This window comes from Pituophis catenifer, unplaced genomic scaffold (genome assembly GCF_029215685.1).
Source record: "Pituophis catenifer annectens isolate HBS135680 unplaced genomic scaffold, rPitCat1.0.hap2 SCAF_2, whole genome shotgun sequence".
Taxonomy (NCBI): domain Eukaryota; kingdom Metazoa; phylum Chordata; class Lepidosauria; order Squamata; family Colubridae; genus Pituophis; species Pituophis catenifer.
Window position 1 is genome coordinate 236476669 of NW_027256882.1, and position 13625 is coordinate 236490293.

Sequence of the window (13625 nt, forward strand, 5' to 3'; positions counted from 1 at the left end):
CCTGATGGGCTCAAGGTTAACTCAGCCTTCCATCGGTCGATAAACAAGGACCCATATTGTTGGGGGCAATATGCTGACTCTGTAAACCACAGAGTGCTCCAGAGTGCCGTAAAGCACTATGGAGTGGTATATAAGTCTATCTGCTATTGCTATTACTCTCAGAGGGAGAAATCCTGTGAACAGGAAATTCAATGTTAGCAGCCAATATTCAAAGAAAAGTAACCAGATTTTAATCCTAATTTTACTGTGTCGTCCCACCACAGAGGACAACATTGACGACACTGTTTGGTACTTGATACATACTTCTCAAAAGTTTAAATCACACAGTTTCTATCTTGGAATAGTTGCTGAGATAGGCACCATGCTGAAGTTCAGAACATGTTTAAATGGTAAATAGTTTTAAAGCTTTGGGAATAAATAAATCATCTCTGGTTTGGTAAAAGATGCCAATGCCAAAGCTGATTTCTGGGCATTCTAAATCTATAATTTGAGTATGTGATTCTCCTGGGCCTGAAAAAATAATTCCAAGGTATTTAAACATCTTGAGTTGCTCAATTTTGTGGTCATTTAATTGCCATGTACAGATTCTTTGATGCTTAGCAAAGACCATTATTACTGACCTTTTATAGTTTAGCATTATATCTGAATCCTTTCAGTAAACAGCAAGAGATCTTACAGCATGTTTTAAGCCAATTGGTGCCTGCGATAGGAAAAATGCATCCTCAGCATATAAGAGCATTAGGATGGCCTCCAAGCTAATTTCAGAGTAAAGACATTGGGACTGTTCTTGAGGGGCAACCAAAGAGTTATATAGAAGTGAAACAATGACGGGGTTAGCCCCAGCCTAAATCCCCTCACAGAAGGAAATGCTTTCAGTAAGATAGTGTTTTTAGGAGAAATCTAAATTTTAAGTAGATTTAATGTAGCTTATATAAGCAACAATAGTAAACAGCTGCCTGCTGCAGAGTTAATGAGATTATCCCATAATCAAAACTCTGGATACTGAATCAAAAGCAAAACCAAAAGTCAAAGAAAGTGGGAGGGAGGGTCTTGCTTTGCTCTCAAATGCTACAAATAAAAAAAACTCAGTCCAAATGAAAGAACTCAGCATATACACAACACCTGCCCAAAAGTCTCTAAAGCAAACACATCTGCTGGCTACACTGCAGCTGCAGAAGGCAGTTATATGTTCACAGAAAAGGAGGAATTGCAAACAGTTGTTTATGAATGTTCCTTCATACTCTGAAACTCCTTTTTCCTTTGAATGCAAAACACTGCCCAATATTAATCTATAGAGCTCATGTTGCGCTGCCTTCTAAGAAACAACAATAATGATCTATGATACTTCTAACACAGGGGTCTCCAAACTTGGCAACTTTAAGACTTGGGGACTTCAACTCCCAGAATTTCTCAGCCAGTTTTTCTGGCTGAGAAATTCTGGGAGTTGAAGTCCCCAAGTCTTAAAGTTGCCAAGTTTGGAGACCCCTGTAAATCTTACAGTTTGCAGAAGCACAAATAAGGCTAAATTTTTAGAAAGAAGTTGAAGATAAAAATTAGAAACTATAACTGTGAAAGACGGTCTAGGAGCCTTTCTGCATATGCAGTGCTTTAGTACAGAAGAACCTTTATAGAACACAAGGAAGAATTCCTCATACGTTTAGTCCTGAACTTATGACCACAATTGACCCCAAAATTTATGTTGTTAAGCGAGAAATTTGTTAAGTGAGTTTTGCCCCATTTTATGGCTTTTCTCACCATCCTTGTTAAGTGCAGTTTTTAAATTAACAATATGGTTGTTAAGTGAATCTGGTTTCCCCGTTGACTTTGCTTGTCAGAAGGTTGCAAAAGGGGATGACATCACTTGGGTACTGCAATTATCATATATGTGAGTTAGTTGTCAAGCATCCCAATGTAAATCACATGACCATGGGGGTACCGGGACAGTTATAAGTGTGATAAATTGTCATAGGTCACTATTTTTAGTGCCATTGTAACTTTGAAGGGTCACTAAATGAGCTGTTGTAAGTCGAGGAGTACCTGTACTGTCTTATCTTGTATTCTTGTATAAAATGGGTTCCTCCTTCAGTATTGGTGTGATAGCCACCTTGCCATGCACATCGTTCACAGAGGAATGGACATCATTGGCCAAATGGATTCTCCGGTTTCTTCCTTTCTCCAATCATCCAGGAAGATTGAAAGTTTGGAGGCATAGGCAGGAGAAGAGTAGAAATTACAAGCACATCATTAGATGCAGAGTCAGGCAACTCCCCATACTCTCTTAATGTTTTCAGCCCTGCTAAACATTTTATCTTCCCTTTTAACACCTCATGCAGGCAGTCTAATTCAGGGACAGGGTTGTGTGGCAAAATGCTGTCAGGACATAAAATATTTCAAACTTCTGTCTTAAAAGGACAGAAGTTAATTGCAACACCTGGCATTCAATTTTGCACCAATTCCATTTGACCAGGCGAAGTTGGTTAGTCTTTTCCATTTAACTACCACAGATGGGTTTTACTGTGCTCGCTAGCTGTACGTTCATTTGTCTTCTGCTTTTCACTGGTACATTTTCCAGTAATATGATTTAGAAAGATGGATTTGTTTTGTTTGCAACATGTTCTGTCCTTCCCGAGATAAAAGGTTCCAAAGAAAATTATTACTTGTTGTGATCAATCTTTTAAAATACTGGAACATTTCCAGGATGCATTTTATCTTAGATTTGTCAGTAACATCATATAACTGTGTTGTTTTTTTGGTTTCAGCGCATTAAGAACCACTGTAAACCATTGTGCTAAAAACTGAATTAATTCCACTTGGGTTTTGCTCTCTGAAATCTAGCAGGAAATTGAAAAACTCAAACGGACAGATGTTTTTAAAGGTGAGCATTCTCTGTAGTTTGCCGTCTGCAAGCAAACTTCTTTATCAGCCAGCAGTAGAAATGCTCCCCACTTGTCTGCCATTTGACCAGCTGGGTGCTTGATCTAAGTCAAAGACTAACTAACTTTAATGTGCAGATTTCTTCAGTGACTCTGCAGGCATTTCCCACTGGCATGTTTTCACACAGAGAGACTTTTATTGTATTGCTACCCTTCATTATTCACAGCATATGCAGTCATGTAGAGAATAAAGATGGTGGAGCTTATTCTTCATTGGCAACATGCTGCTCTGCCTTCACTGTTGGCTGCCTGTTTAGAGTTTGCACATCCCCAAGAAGTGGTGTTTAATGTTCTCTTCTTCCTGTCTCTCCATCCATCATCTCTATTGTAATTATTGTTTATTATTTTTATCAATTTTACTTGAGGATTTCCCCCAAGCAATTTGGATCAATGTATGAACCTGTTGGATTCACAATTGATTTTCCCCCCATGTCTCTGACACAGGCTTACAATGGAAACTTAAGGAAGCTACTTTACATCTTTGTTGGAATTGTTGGGTGCTTTGGTTTCTCTGGGCATTTTCTATTATGCAAAAGCTTTGAAAAGATAATTAATATAAAAGCAATGTTTTTGTTTTCTGCAAGAATATAAATATCAGTAGGAACAGGCAGGGATTTTTTAAAAAAAGGATAGAAATGGGACAAATGACTTTGGAGGATGTAGGAAATGACCTTGAAGGGAAGGAGGAAGAGGCACTATCAAGGCAAAGGTCAAATGAGCATGGAGCCCGAGCCAAAAAATAATTTGAAAAAATGTCTCAGATAAGCCACTCTGTAGTTCATGTGGTGAAAAAGTGAGGAAGAGGAACGCACAAGCAGACTTGCAAGATCCCGTTAGTACAGCTGTTACAGTAAAAGCATCCAGACCTATATGGCATTGCTTTCTTAATCTGGTCTATTTTGTAGGATAGACTCCTACATGGATGGACCTGACTCCAACCAACTTATGAGTATTATATATTATGTTACCAGTGCAGGCCACAATCTACTCAAACAGGACTTGAGAGCAACATATCTTCCGGAGGCATAATTTGGATTAAGTTGTTAATGAAATAGCTCAAGTTAAACATGGAAAAATTGCCTGAATGTCACCCTCAGGAAAACAGCTGTTCATTTATTCTGTTGCTGCTTCTTTGTTCCAGGGCAGATCTGCTCCCCTTTCCCTACCAAAGTTTGCAAGATGTGTTTGCCTCTCCACAACATATGGCAAGAGAGGAAAGTGAACTCAAACATTTTAATTTTCAGGACCTCAGTTCTATCTGCCATACTTCCTAACATCACTTTCCCCCATTACTGATCACAGTCCCATTACTATGGTTTATCTGTCTAGTACCTAGTTATCTCCTTTTTGAGCAAAAATAATAATAAAATAAAATAAAAATTGTGGGCCATTAGTATCAAACAATCCAAATACAATAACGGGTATTGATTACTGACACCCAATCACCGGTTCTGCATTCCAAAACTGTTCATATCTTTTCTAAAACCAATTTAGCCAGTTAACCTTCTACTATGTAATGCATCTGTCCCTCCCAAAGCCCTCAAAACTGACTACAGTGATCACTAGAGAGAAAGGTGGGGGATATATATATATTGTAACTAATAATGTGGGATTCAAATCTACACATTACTAACTTAATATTTGCTATCTCTCTGGTGCAACTATAAGTACAATTTTCTTATGACACATCTTGTCTCTTTGATCAGGGTGAACACTATTAGTCAGGGATTTTTCTGTTTAGAATTGGAAATTTGTCCAAAGACTAGAATTTTAGATTAGGGTTGAAATGTGCAAGAGGACAGGAATAAAAAGGAGAAGTATAAAAAGAAAAGATGAAGAGCCTTGATAGTACAGTGGTTTAGTGCACCCTGTTATTAACACAGCTGCCTGCAATTTCTGCTGGTTCGAATCTCTCCAAGGCTCAAGGTTGACTCAGCCTTCCATCCTTTCTAAGGTAGGTGAAATGAGGACCCAGTTTGTGGGGGCAATAAGCTGACTTTGTATAAAATATACAAAAGAATGAAGGCTATTGCTTAACGCATTGTAAGCCGCCCTGAGTCTCTGGAGAAGGGCGGCATATAAATCAAATTTAAAAAAAAAAAAAAAAAGGATGTTGTCACTTCACAACAGCTTTTAATAAAATGTATTTTCATGATTTTGAATTAAATGAGAATAATATATTTTAAAAGGTACTGAACTACAAAAAATTGAACTATAAAAATACAATAGTGTATTTAAGGGAATATATGTAAGAATACAAATTTATATTCAAATGTATTATGTTGCAATTATCAATATTAATATTGGAGCTGCTGAACTGTTGTAGAAATAATACTCAAAATGTGGTTTTTTTCAATACTTTTTCTTAAACACTATTAGCTTAACATGCATTCTCAATATCTAGAAAGTATAATCTGTTACCCCAATCCAGTGTTATCATATAATTTGTTCCCAAAGCTTATATTGCAGGTTTGTGGATGAACTCACAGACTATTTGATCCATCCACTCACCATGTGATCAAAATAAAAACTATAATAGTTATTATACTGTGATCACAATAGGCAAAACATGCTATGATCACGATAGACTAATAGTGCGATAAGAAGCTTATTATTTATTTCATTTATCTGACATACATACCTGCCTTTTGATTCTTATGGATATTCAAAAGAAAAGTAGAAGCTAAATGGGTTCAAAAAGAATTAATTCAAAAGCAGTGAACAAGAATAATCTTGATGAAAGTGATGTATCTTTACAGTTTTTCTAATGGCTGAAAAATGAGGCCAAACATAACTCAGAATAACAAAGTTGGAAGGGAACATGGAGGTCTTCTAGTCCAACCCCTTCTCAGGCAGGAAACCCTATATCATTTCAAATAAGTGGTTGCATAGTTTCTTTTTAAAAGCTTCCAATGTTGGAGCAACCACAACCTCTGCCAGCAAGCCATTTAACTGGTTATTTGTTCTCACTGTTAGGAAATTTCTCCTCTCCTTGATCAGTTTCCATCTACTGTTGCTTGGGCAGGAGGGAAATAAGCAAGCAATAAACTTGGGACCACAAAAAAAATTAGATATCATTCCCAAATATTATCTTGAAACAAATGCAGTTATAGGATGTTTATTTCATATCCAGTTGTAAGAAGACATTAAATGTACAGAAATATTTGCTATGTACTATTCCCTTGGTATTTTAGCATTTTCTTTTATTTCAGACTCCAAATCTCTTCAGAAGGAAGCTAAAACAAAGAATGTACTCATGTGCCTTTATACTAGGCAAAATTCCTTGTTATTAAAATGGTAATTTTTATAGCCCTGATGCATTGTTTTATTTATTAAAGGATAGTCTTTCTTTTGCTATCTATTTTATTGTGCTCCTAAATAAATGTTAAAGTTGCCTGAATGGCTATTTATTTTATTTATTGCTTTTAATATTTATAATTGCCTTTCACTTAAAAGTACCTGAGGCTACCTTTTCCTATAAATCTCTCTACATCTCTTGAAGTCTCTACAAAATTGTGCTTTAGAAACTTGCATTCAAAGAGAATGCATCGCAATCCTCATTTCTAGGGGAAAAAAAGTGCCAAATAAGGCCAACTCCCCCTCATTTCATATTGTTCACCAGGTTGTTTTATTGGCAGGATTTAATACAGTTTATTTCGTTTCATTTATTAAATGAATTTTACTGAAAATTTAATGGATTTTTGAAAGGATCTTAGATAGCTATATTGAGCAACTTATTTTGCTAGGTTTTTCTGATATGGCCAACATCTGTTATATGTCTTGATTAACCCAAAGGTGTTTTTTTCAAGAGGCAACTGGACTTTCTTGTTTTTCTTTGAAGATGTTTCACTTCTCATCCAGGAACCTTCTTCAGCTCTGACTGGAAGCTTCTTGGATGAGAAGCAAAACATCTTCAATGAAAAACAAGGAAGTCCAGTTGCCTCTTGTAAAAAGCACCTTTGGGACAATCATGACCTAGTTGTTTGAGAATCTCCATAGACATGTCTTGATTAACTTCAGGCTACTCTAGCATAGTCTGTATGGAGTTATCACCGAAGGTTGTCAGAAATTTAAATTGTTCTCCATCCATGATATTATGACTTTTTATTTTACTGTAAAGCTGGGGGAAAAAATCTTATTTCATCTCAACAATTACTGTATTTTTCAGAGTATAAGATGCTCTGGAGTATAAGACGCACCTTATTTTGGGGGAAGGAAAATAAGAAAAAAAGATTCTGCTTGAGAGGCTCTCCATTTGAGAGGCTGTGTTTGCAGCCTCCAAAAGCTCCAAAAGCTCAGTTTGCAAAGGAACTTCTCTTTGCAAAGGCAGCTTCTCAAACGGACCTGTTTGGGAGGCTCCAAAAGCTCCAAAAGAGTGGGGGCTGGCGGGTGGGAAGGGCTACATTCAGTGTATAAGATGCACCCAAATTTTCACCCTCTTTGCGGGGGGGAAATGCATTTTATACTCTGAAAAATACGGTATGTGGCTTAAGCTGAACTGATAAAGGATGAATGGCCAAAATAACCCATTAAGTTCTTACAGCTGAAGCTAGACTTGAATCTTAGCTAGTGCACAAAACTGGTTTTCACCATGTAATGTTGAATTATGTTCCTGGGGATGGTTTTAATCAGAAATTGTCCACCTTTAGCATGAGGACCACTTGCAGCCTTCAGAATACCAAGTGAACAGGGCTAAAATTAGGATATTATATTTGTGGGGAAGGGAAAGGTCAAAAAGGATCCCTCAAACTTTGCAAAGGCTCCTCTTTGAATCCCTCCCCACATAGGCCATCTAGAGAAGCTAAAAGGGACAAAATCAAATACGTTAATTTTCCATAAAGGTTAAATCACAACTTCTCCTTGCAACTACTACACCTCTTAAGTAAAATACAGGGCAGAGTGTATCTCCAAAGTGGGAGAAAATACTACTTTCTTCTGATTTTAACCTTAAAAGCTTTAAAATGTTAAGAGACTGCCTGTGTCAGAAGCATCCCCTCTTATTTCATCGATAAGTTAAAAATGTGATTAGTAAAGTATGTGTCCAAAAGGGTTCAAAAATTGCTAAAGACTAAACTGAATGGTGGGAATCATTCAGTCAAAGCCATCAATAGCAGAAAATAGTAGAATAGAAGACAAAGAATTGGACATTACAAAATATCAAGATTTGAAAATCTATGGTAAACTGCCTACACCAAAAAAATGCATTAGAAAATCTGTGCATTGACAATATTTCCATCTGTCAGTTGCAAAAAAAGAAACTGCTTGGATCTGCGTTATGACATCTTAGGTTGTTGGGAAGAACTCAATGCATATAAGGCAGCTATGAATTCACATTGTTGTTAACAGATAATGATAATAAAGGACTCCCACAGATGAAACAAATTGTGGAGGAAGGAAAAAATGGCTTCAATGACTACATTAAGAAAAACCAAGAACCTTCCTGAAGGAAGTCAACCAAAGAAAGCTCTTGAAAACAAGAAAGGGAAGGCTGAATATAAAGAAGAAACCATTGAGAACTGATTTGTTAATTGGAAGAACAAGCCAATGCATAGTCAATACTTGAAGGATAGTGAAGGAAAAGCTGATCAAAAAAACTGCATGGAGTTGGTTAAGATCGAGAGTATTTTTTTAAAAAAAAAACATAATTGAAAGCTTTATTTTCAACATGTTGAACTAATTCAACATGTAACAAACAATAGCTAATGTCACATTTGTAGTGAAACGGATGAAACAATTGATCAGTTTAGATCAATATGATCAGTGGTTGCTGCAAAATTTCACAAATTGATTAGAAATAGTGTCATAGCCAAATTTCCAGAATTATTAATCAGAAAGTCTATAGAGATTCTCAGCCATCCAAGTCACGATTGTCCCAAAGGTGCTTTTTTTCAAGAGAAAACTGGACTTTCTGTTTTTTCTTTGAAGACGTTTCATTTCTCATCAAAGGGGAGGCTTTCTCTGTGTTAGGGTGAGAAGGGATTAATCCCTGTGGTTGTTGTCAGACACAAATCACCAGGAACATTCATTGAGGTCAAAGCACAGAGAAGTTTATCATTGCTACATGTCTCAAAGGTCCTTTTTCAAGAGGCAACCGGACTTTCTGGTTTTTCTTTGAAGACGTTTCACTTCTGAAGTAAAACGACTTCAAAGAAAAACCAGAAAGTCCAGTTGCCTTTTGCAAAAAAAAAGCATATTTGGCATATTAATCAGAAACTTTGTCAGAGGTTTCGATTTGAAGGTAGTAAAAACTCCTGAGGCCATCATATTGACAAGATTTTAGAAAATGGTGAGGTTAAGATATTATGAGATTTTAAAATCACACAAACAGGCATCTTGTTCATAATGGTTATTGAAAAAAATCTGGCTTCATTGATGTTACTATGCTAGGTGATGGTAGGATTGAAGAAAAAGTGCTGGAAAAAAATAGCAGTAGCAATAGCACATAGACTTATATACCGCTTTTTACAGCCCTCTCTAAGCAGTTTACCGAGTCAGCTGATTGCCCCCAACAATCTGGGTCCTCATTTTACTGACCTCAGAAGGATGGAAGTCTGGGTCAACCTTGAGCCTGGTGAGATTTGATCTGCCAAATTGCAGGCAGCCGGCAGGCAGCCGAAGTATCCTGCAGTACTGCATTCTAACCACAGTTCCACCACAGCTCTTATAATTATAAATTGTATCTTAAAATTATAAAATTCTGAAACTTGCAGGTCAAGGTTGAACATTTATGGAAAAAGAAATCCATTGTTATACAAATCATGATTGGAGACCTTGAAGTGAGACCCAAAGAATTTCCTTGATATCTGGAACTACTGCATTTATTAGTCCTGAACACCCCCATTAAAAGAAAAATAGAATCAAGGCTTTTGGAACTGCCTATCTTCTTAGATGCTACCTTAATAATTCTTAAGTCTGTGGTTAGGATTTGAATTGTTAAGTTTTGTAAACTGTGAGTCTAATTGTAGATTAGCAATATATATATAATATGACATAGCACCACAAAGGAGGCAAAGTATCTGGCATGACATTGGAATATCATGTTCACTAGACTGATGAAAGCATCAATTTCTATGGATATGTCTGACTGGCTCCCCACTAGAGACTAATTTGGACCAACCCTGCTTAGCTTCATAAATCATCTAGCCCTTGTCTTGTGGTCTGCCAATTTTTCTCCTTCTTCAGTGATCAAATCTTAAAAAGCACTCCTATCAACTTGGACTATGATCATTCCTTTATTTCTTAAGCCTAAAATCAAGATTATATTAACCATATTTGAATAAAACAGCTGTTGGGTTTTTTTTCTATTTTCAAACATTATTGTGTACTGAAAAAGCTTATTTTTTAAAAAAAAAGTATAACTATCTCCAATGTAATCACCCATTCCCAACACTTAAATATTCACAAGGGTTGAATATCAAAGGTGGTATTCAGCTGTTCGGACTGGTTCACCCGAACCGGTAGGAGAAATCGCGGGTGGGCCTGCCCACCTGCCCCAGCTCTATGCCATCCTATTTAGGCACATTTTTTAGGCTGGGCGCACGCATGGAAGGTGCAGGTACGAGCAAAGCGCATGCGAGGAAAGCCAGCTGCATATGTGGAAGGCAGGCACACGCGCAAACCTGGCAAATGCGTACATGAAGCGAGCCGGCACCTGGGTGGCAAACCAATAGTAGCATTATGTGAAACTGCAATAAATCTTCATGTGCACCCAGCGAGGAACACATTTGTGTTTTGTGCTTGTAAGCTCTCAGAAACAGATCTAAATATTCAATTTAGGATTGAATTAGCCTCTTGTAGTACAGGGAACTATTGATCAAAGAGGATATATTACTTACTGTTTGGTTCGGTATTTAGCATCCTATATGCAGTACAGCATTTTATTCTTTAAGGAACTGTGGATCATGAATTATTACATTCATTTGAAAGAAGACATTACTCCCAGGAGTAGCTTAGCAACTTCCACGGCTGACTGTTAAAAAAAATATATTTCAAAAGAATCAGTGGGTACATCAGACAGAACTAGAGCAAACTGGTTCCAATCTCTTGGCAAGATTCTAATGAACATTAAAAAACAACAATAATAATGATTGGTCTTTGGGGGTTGTTTATTTTTTTCCCAGAAAAAAGCACTGAAAAGCACAGAAAAGAAGAAGAAGAACAGAAAAACAATAATAATTGGTAGACCTGGACATTTTAAATGATTTAAAAAAAAAATGCTGCCTTGTGACTCAGGGCAATTTGATCAGAACTCTTGTGAAATCAACATGCTAAATTCACAATTTTTTAAAAAAGAAAAAAACTTAATTTAAATATTTCACATTGTGAATGACTCCCAGGATCAGGTAGTCCTCACCTACTGAATGTATTTGAGACGGGAAACTCCATCACTAAGTGACAAAGCCACAAAGTGCAATGACTGTGCTGACTTACAGCAGTAATGGCAGCAGTCCCCATTGCTGTCATTAAAAAAATCTTGTGCAGTCCACAGCATTCGCAATCACAGGATCACCATTTGCAACCTCCTGCCAGCTTCCTCATTGACTCTGCTTGTCAGAAGCTGGCAGTGAAGGTTACAATGGCAATCAGTGACCATGGGACACTGCAACATCATAATTTGAAGCCAGTCACTGAGAGCCCAATTTGCCATCACATACTAGGGGATGCTGTGACAGCCACAACTACAAGGACATGTTGTAAGTCCGCCTCATTCAATACTGTTGTAACTTAGAATAGTCACCGAAAAAGTTTACCTTAAGTGAGGACTATGTAAGTGTAATATGCAAATTACACTGGCTTAAACATTTGCTATCCAGTACAGCTGTTGAGGGGGCTTTTCCATTCCCTCAGCAGACAACCATTTCCTCAGCTTAAATAACTATAGGATCTGGTTGAAATAATAGAAGGTTTAGACAAATAAATTCATCAGACTTAGCATTATAGCATATGAATGCTGTAAATTATCAAATAATCTCTCAATTCAATAGCTAAAGTTCAAGTTCAAACACCCTGTTCTACAAATGCTTGTTCAGATGGAGGGATAGTCAAACTATGATCATTCTCAATGTAAATTCCTTGCCATGTGTTCAAAGGTGAAAACATCCAGTTACTGTGACACACTTGGTGAACAAAGCTCATATTTCTGTTCTTTACTTGATGACATTGGAAGGTATTTTAAACAAATTACTAGTTCTCCCTCTCTGTTTGAGTTTATGTGCATGTGTAACTGAACAGCGCTATCTTTATTAGTAATACCTCAGATTTTACAGGGAAATATAGTTTTAACTTCCATTGAATAAAACCCAGTTGTCCTAATTTAAATGTTCTTCTTTTTCACATTGTTTTTCTCAGGTTAGAACAAAAAAAAAATAACATTCAGTTGACACAAAAAGGACAATATACTTTCAGTGAGCACTGGATTTAAACAAAACAGCTAAACAGAGCTTACAAGGAGCTAAGAAAGAAATCTCAAAGAGACATGTTTAGAAGCTGTGCAGAAAGTAGATAAGCAAAGCAGGGATGGGTTCTACTTACCTTTACTACTGGTTTGCAATGGGACCGCACGTACACATGCGTAGAAGCATTTTGATGACATCGGGGTCGGTGGGCAGAACCTCCCACCGGTTTTACTACCAGTTCTATAGAACCAGTGTGAACCGGGGGCAACCCACCACTGAAGCAAAGATAATCTGTGGCACACACAATTTTGTTCCCAAAATATTGTTCAGGTCAGTGTTCCTTCAATCTGCTGCTGTTACTGACATTTAAATAAATATTTTTGGAATATGTGGGGACCTCCCTATTAAATGAACGCCCTCTCTATATTTCTTGCTAGATTTCTACTTAAAAAGTAGGAGATTCATGTTTTTCAAGACTTAAATTTGTACCCTCAGGTAAGTTCAAAATTAGTTATATGATTACCATTAGAAAAGCTCTTCCCGCTTCTTTACATAGCATATTGAAAGAGTGGGGGCTTAAAGGCTGAAATTTAATTGCATCTACAGTTTGCACCACTTGCTTCAGGGATGAATCAAGAGGAAGAGGCAGTATTTGACCTGTACTCTTCTCTCTGTGAACACAGCAATATGTGCCTGGTTTTGAGGTCCATGTACTGCTGTGCATATAGCAGTGCACTTCCTTCCTGGGCATATAGATGGTGCTCCATCAATACTTCTCCATTCCATGTCATGGCTTGCAAATTAACTCTCAAATCGGTACACCTGTCATTGTGCAGGAGCGGGTGATAAAGTGAGTGGATTTGATGCCTGGCAGTGAATGTGGGATGGATATAGTGAGCATTCCTTTATTTAATTTAAAACATTTACAAGCTACCCATCTTAATTCCCCATTCAATTGGCCCATTGCAAACCAGTTTTTTAAAAATTCATTTGTATCCCATCTTCATTATTTTTACAAATAATTCAAGTTAGGTAGTGAACATATCCAATATACTTTCTTCCTCCTATTTCTCCACAACAACAGCCCTGTGAGGTGAGTTCGACTGAAAGAAAGTGACTGATCCAAAGCCACCCAACTGGCTTTCATGAATAAGGCATGGTCTCCCACTTTCTAGCCTGCTGCCTTAAATACTAGACCAAATTAGCTCTTGGACTCCTATGATATGAACCAATCATTTCTAAATGTCTTTTGACATGGCTCATTTTTTGACTTTTGTACTTTGTCTACTCCTTCTGA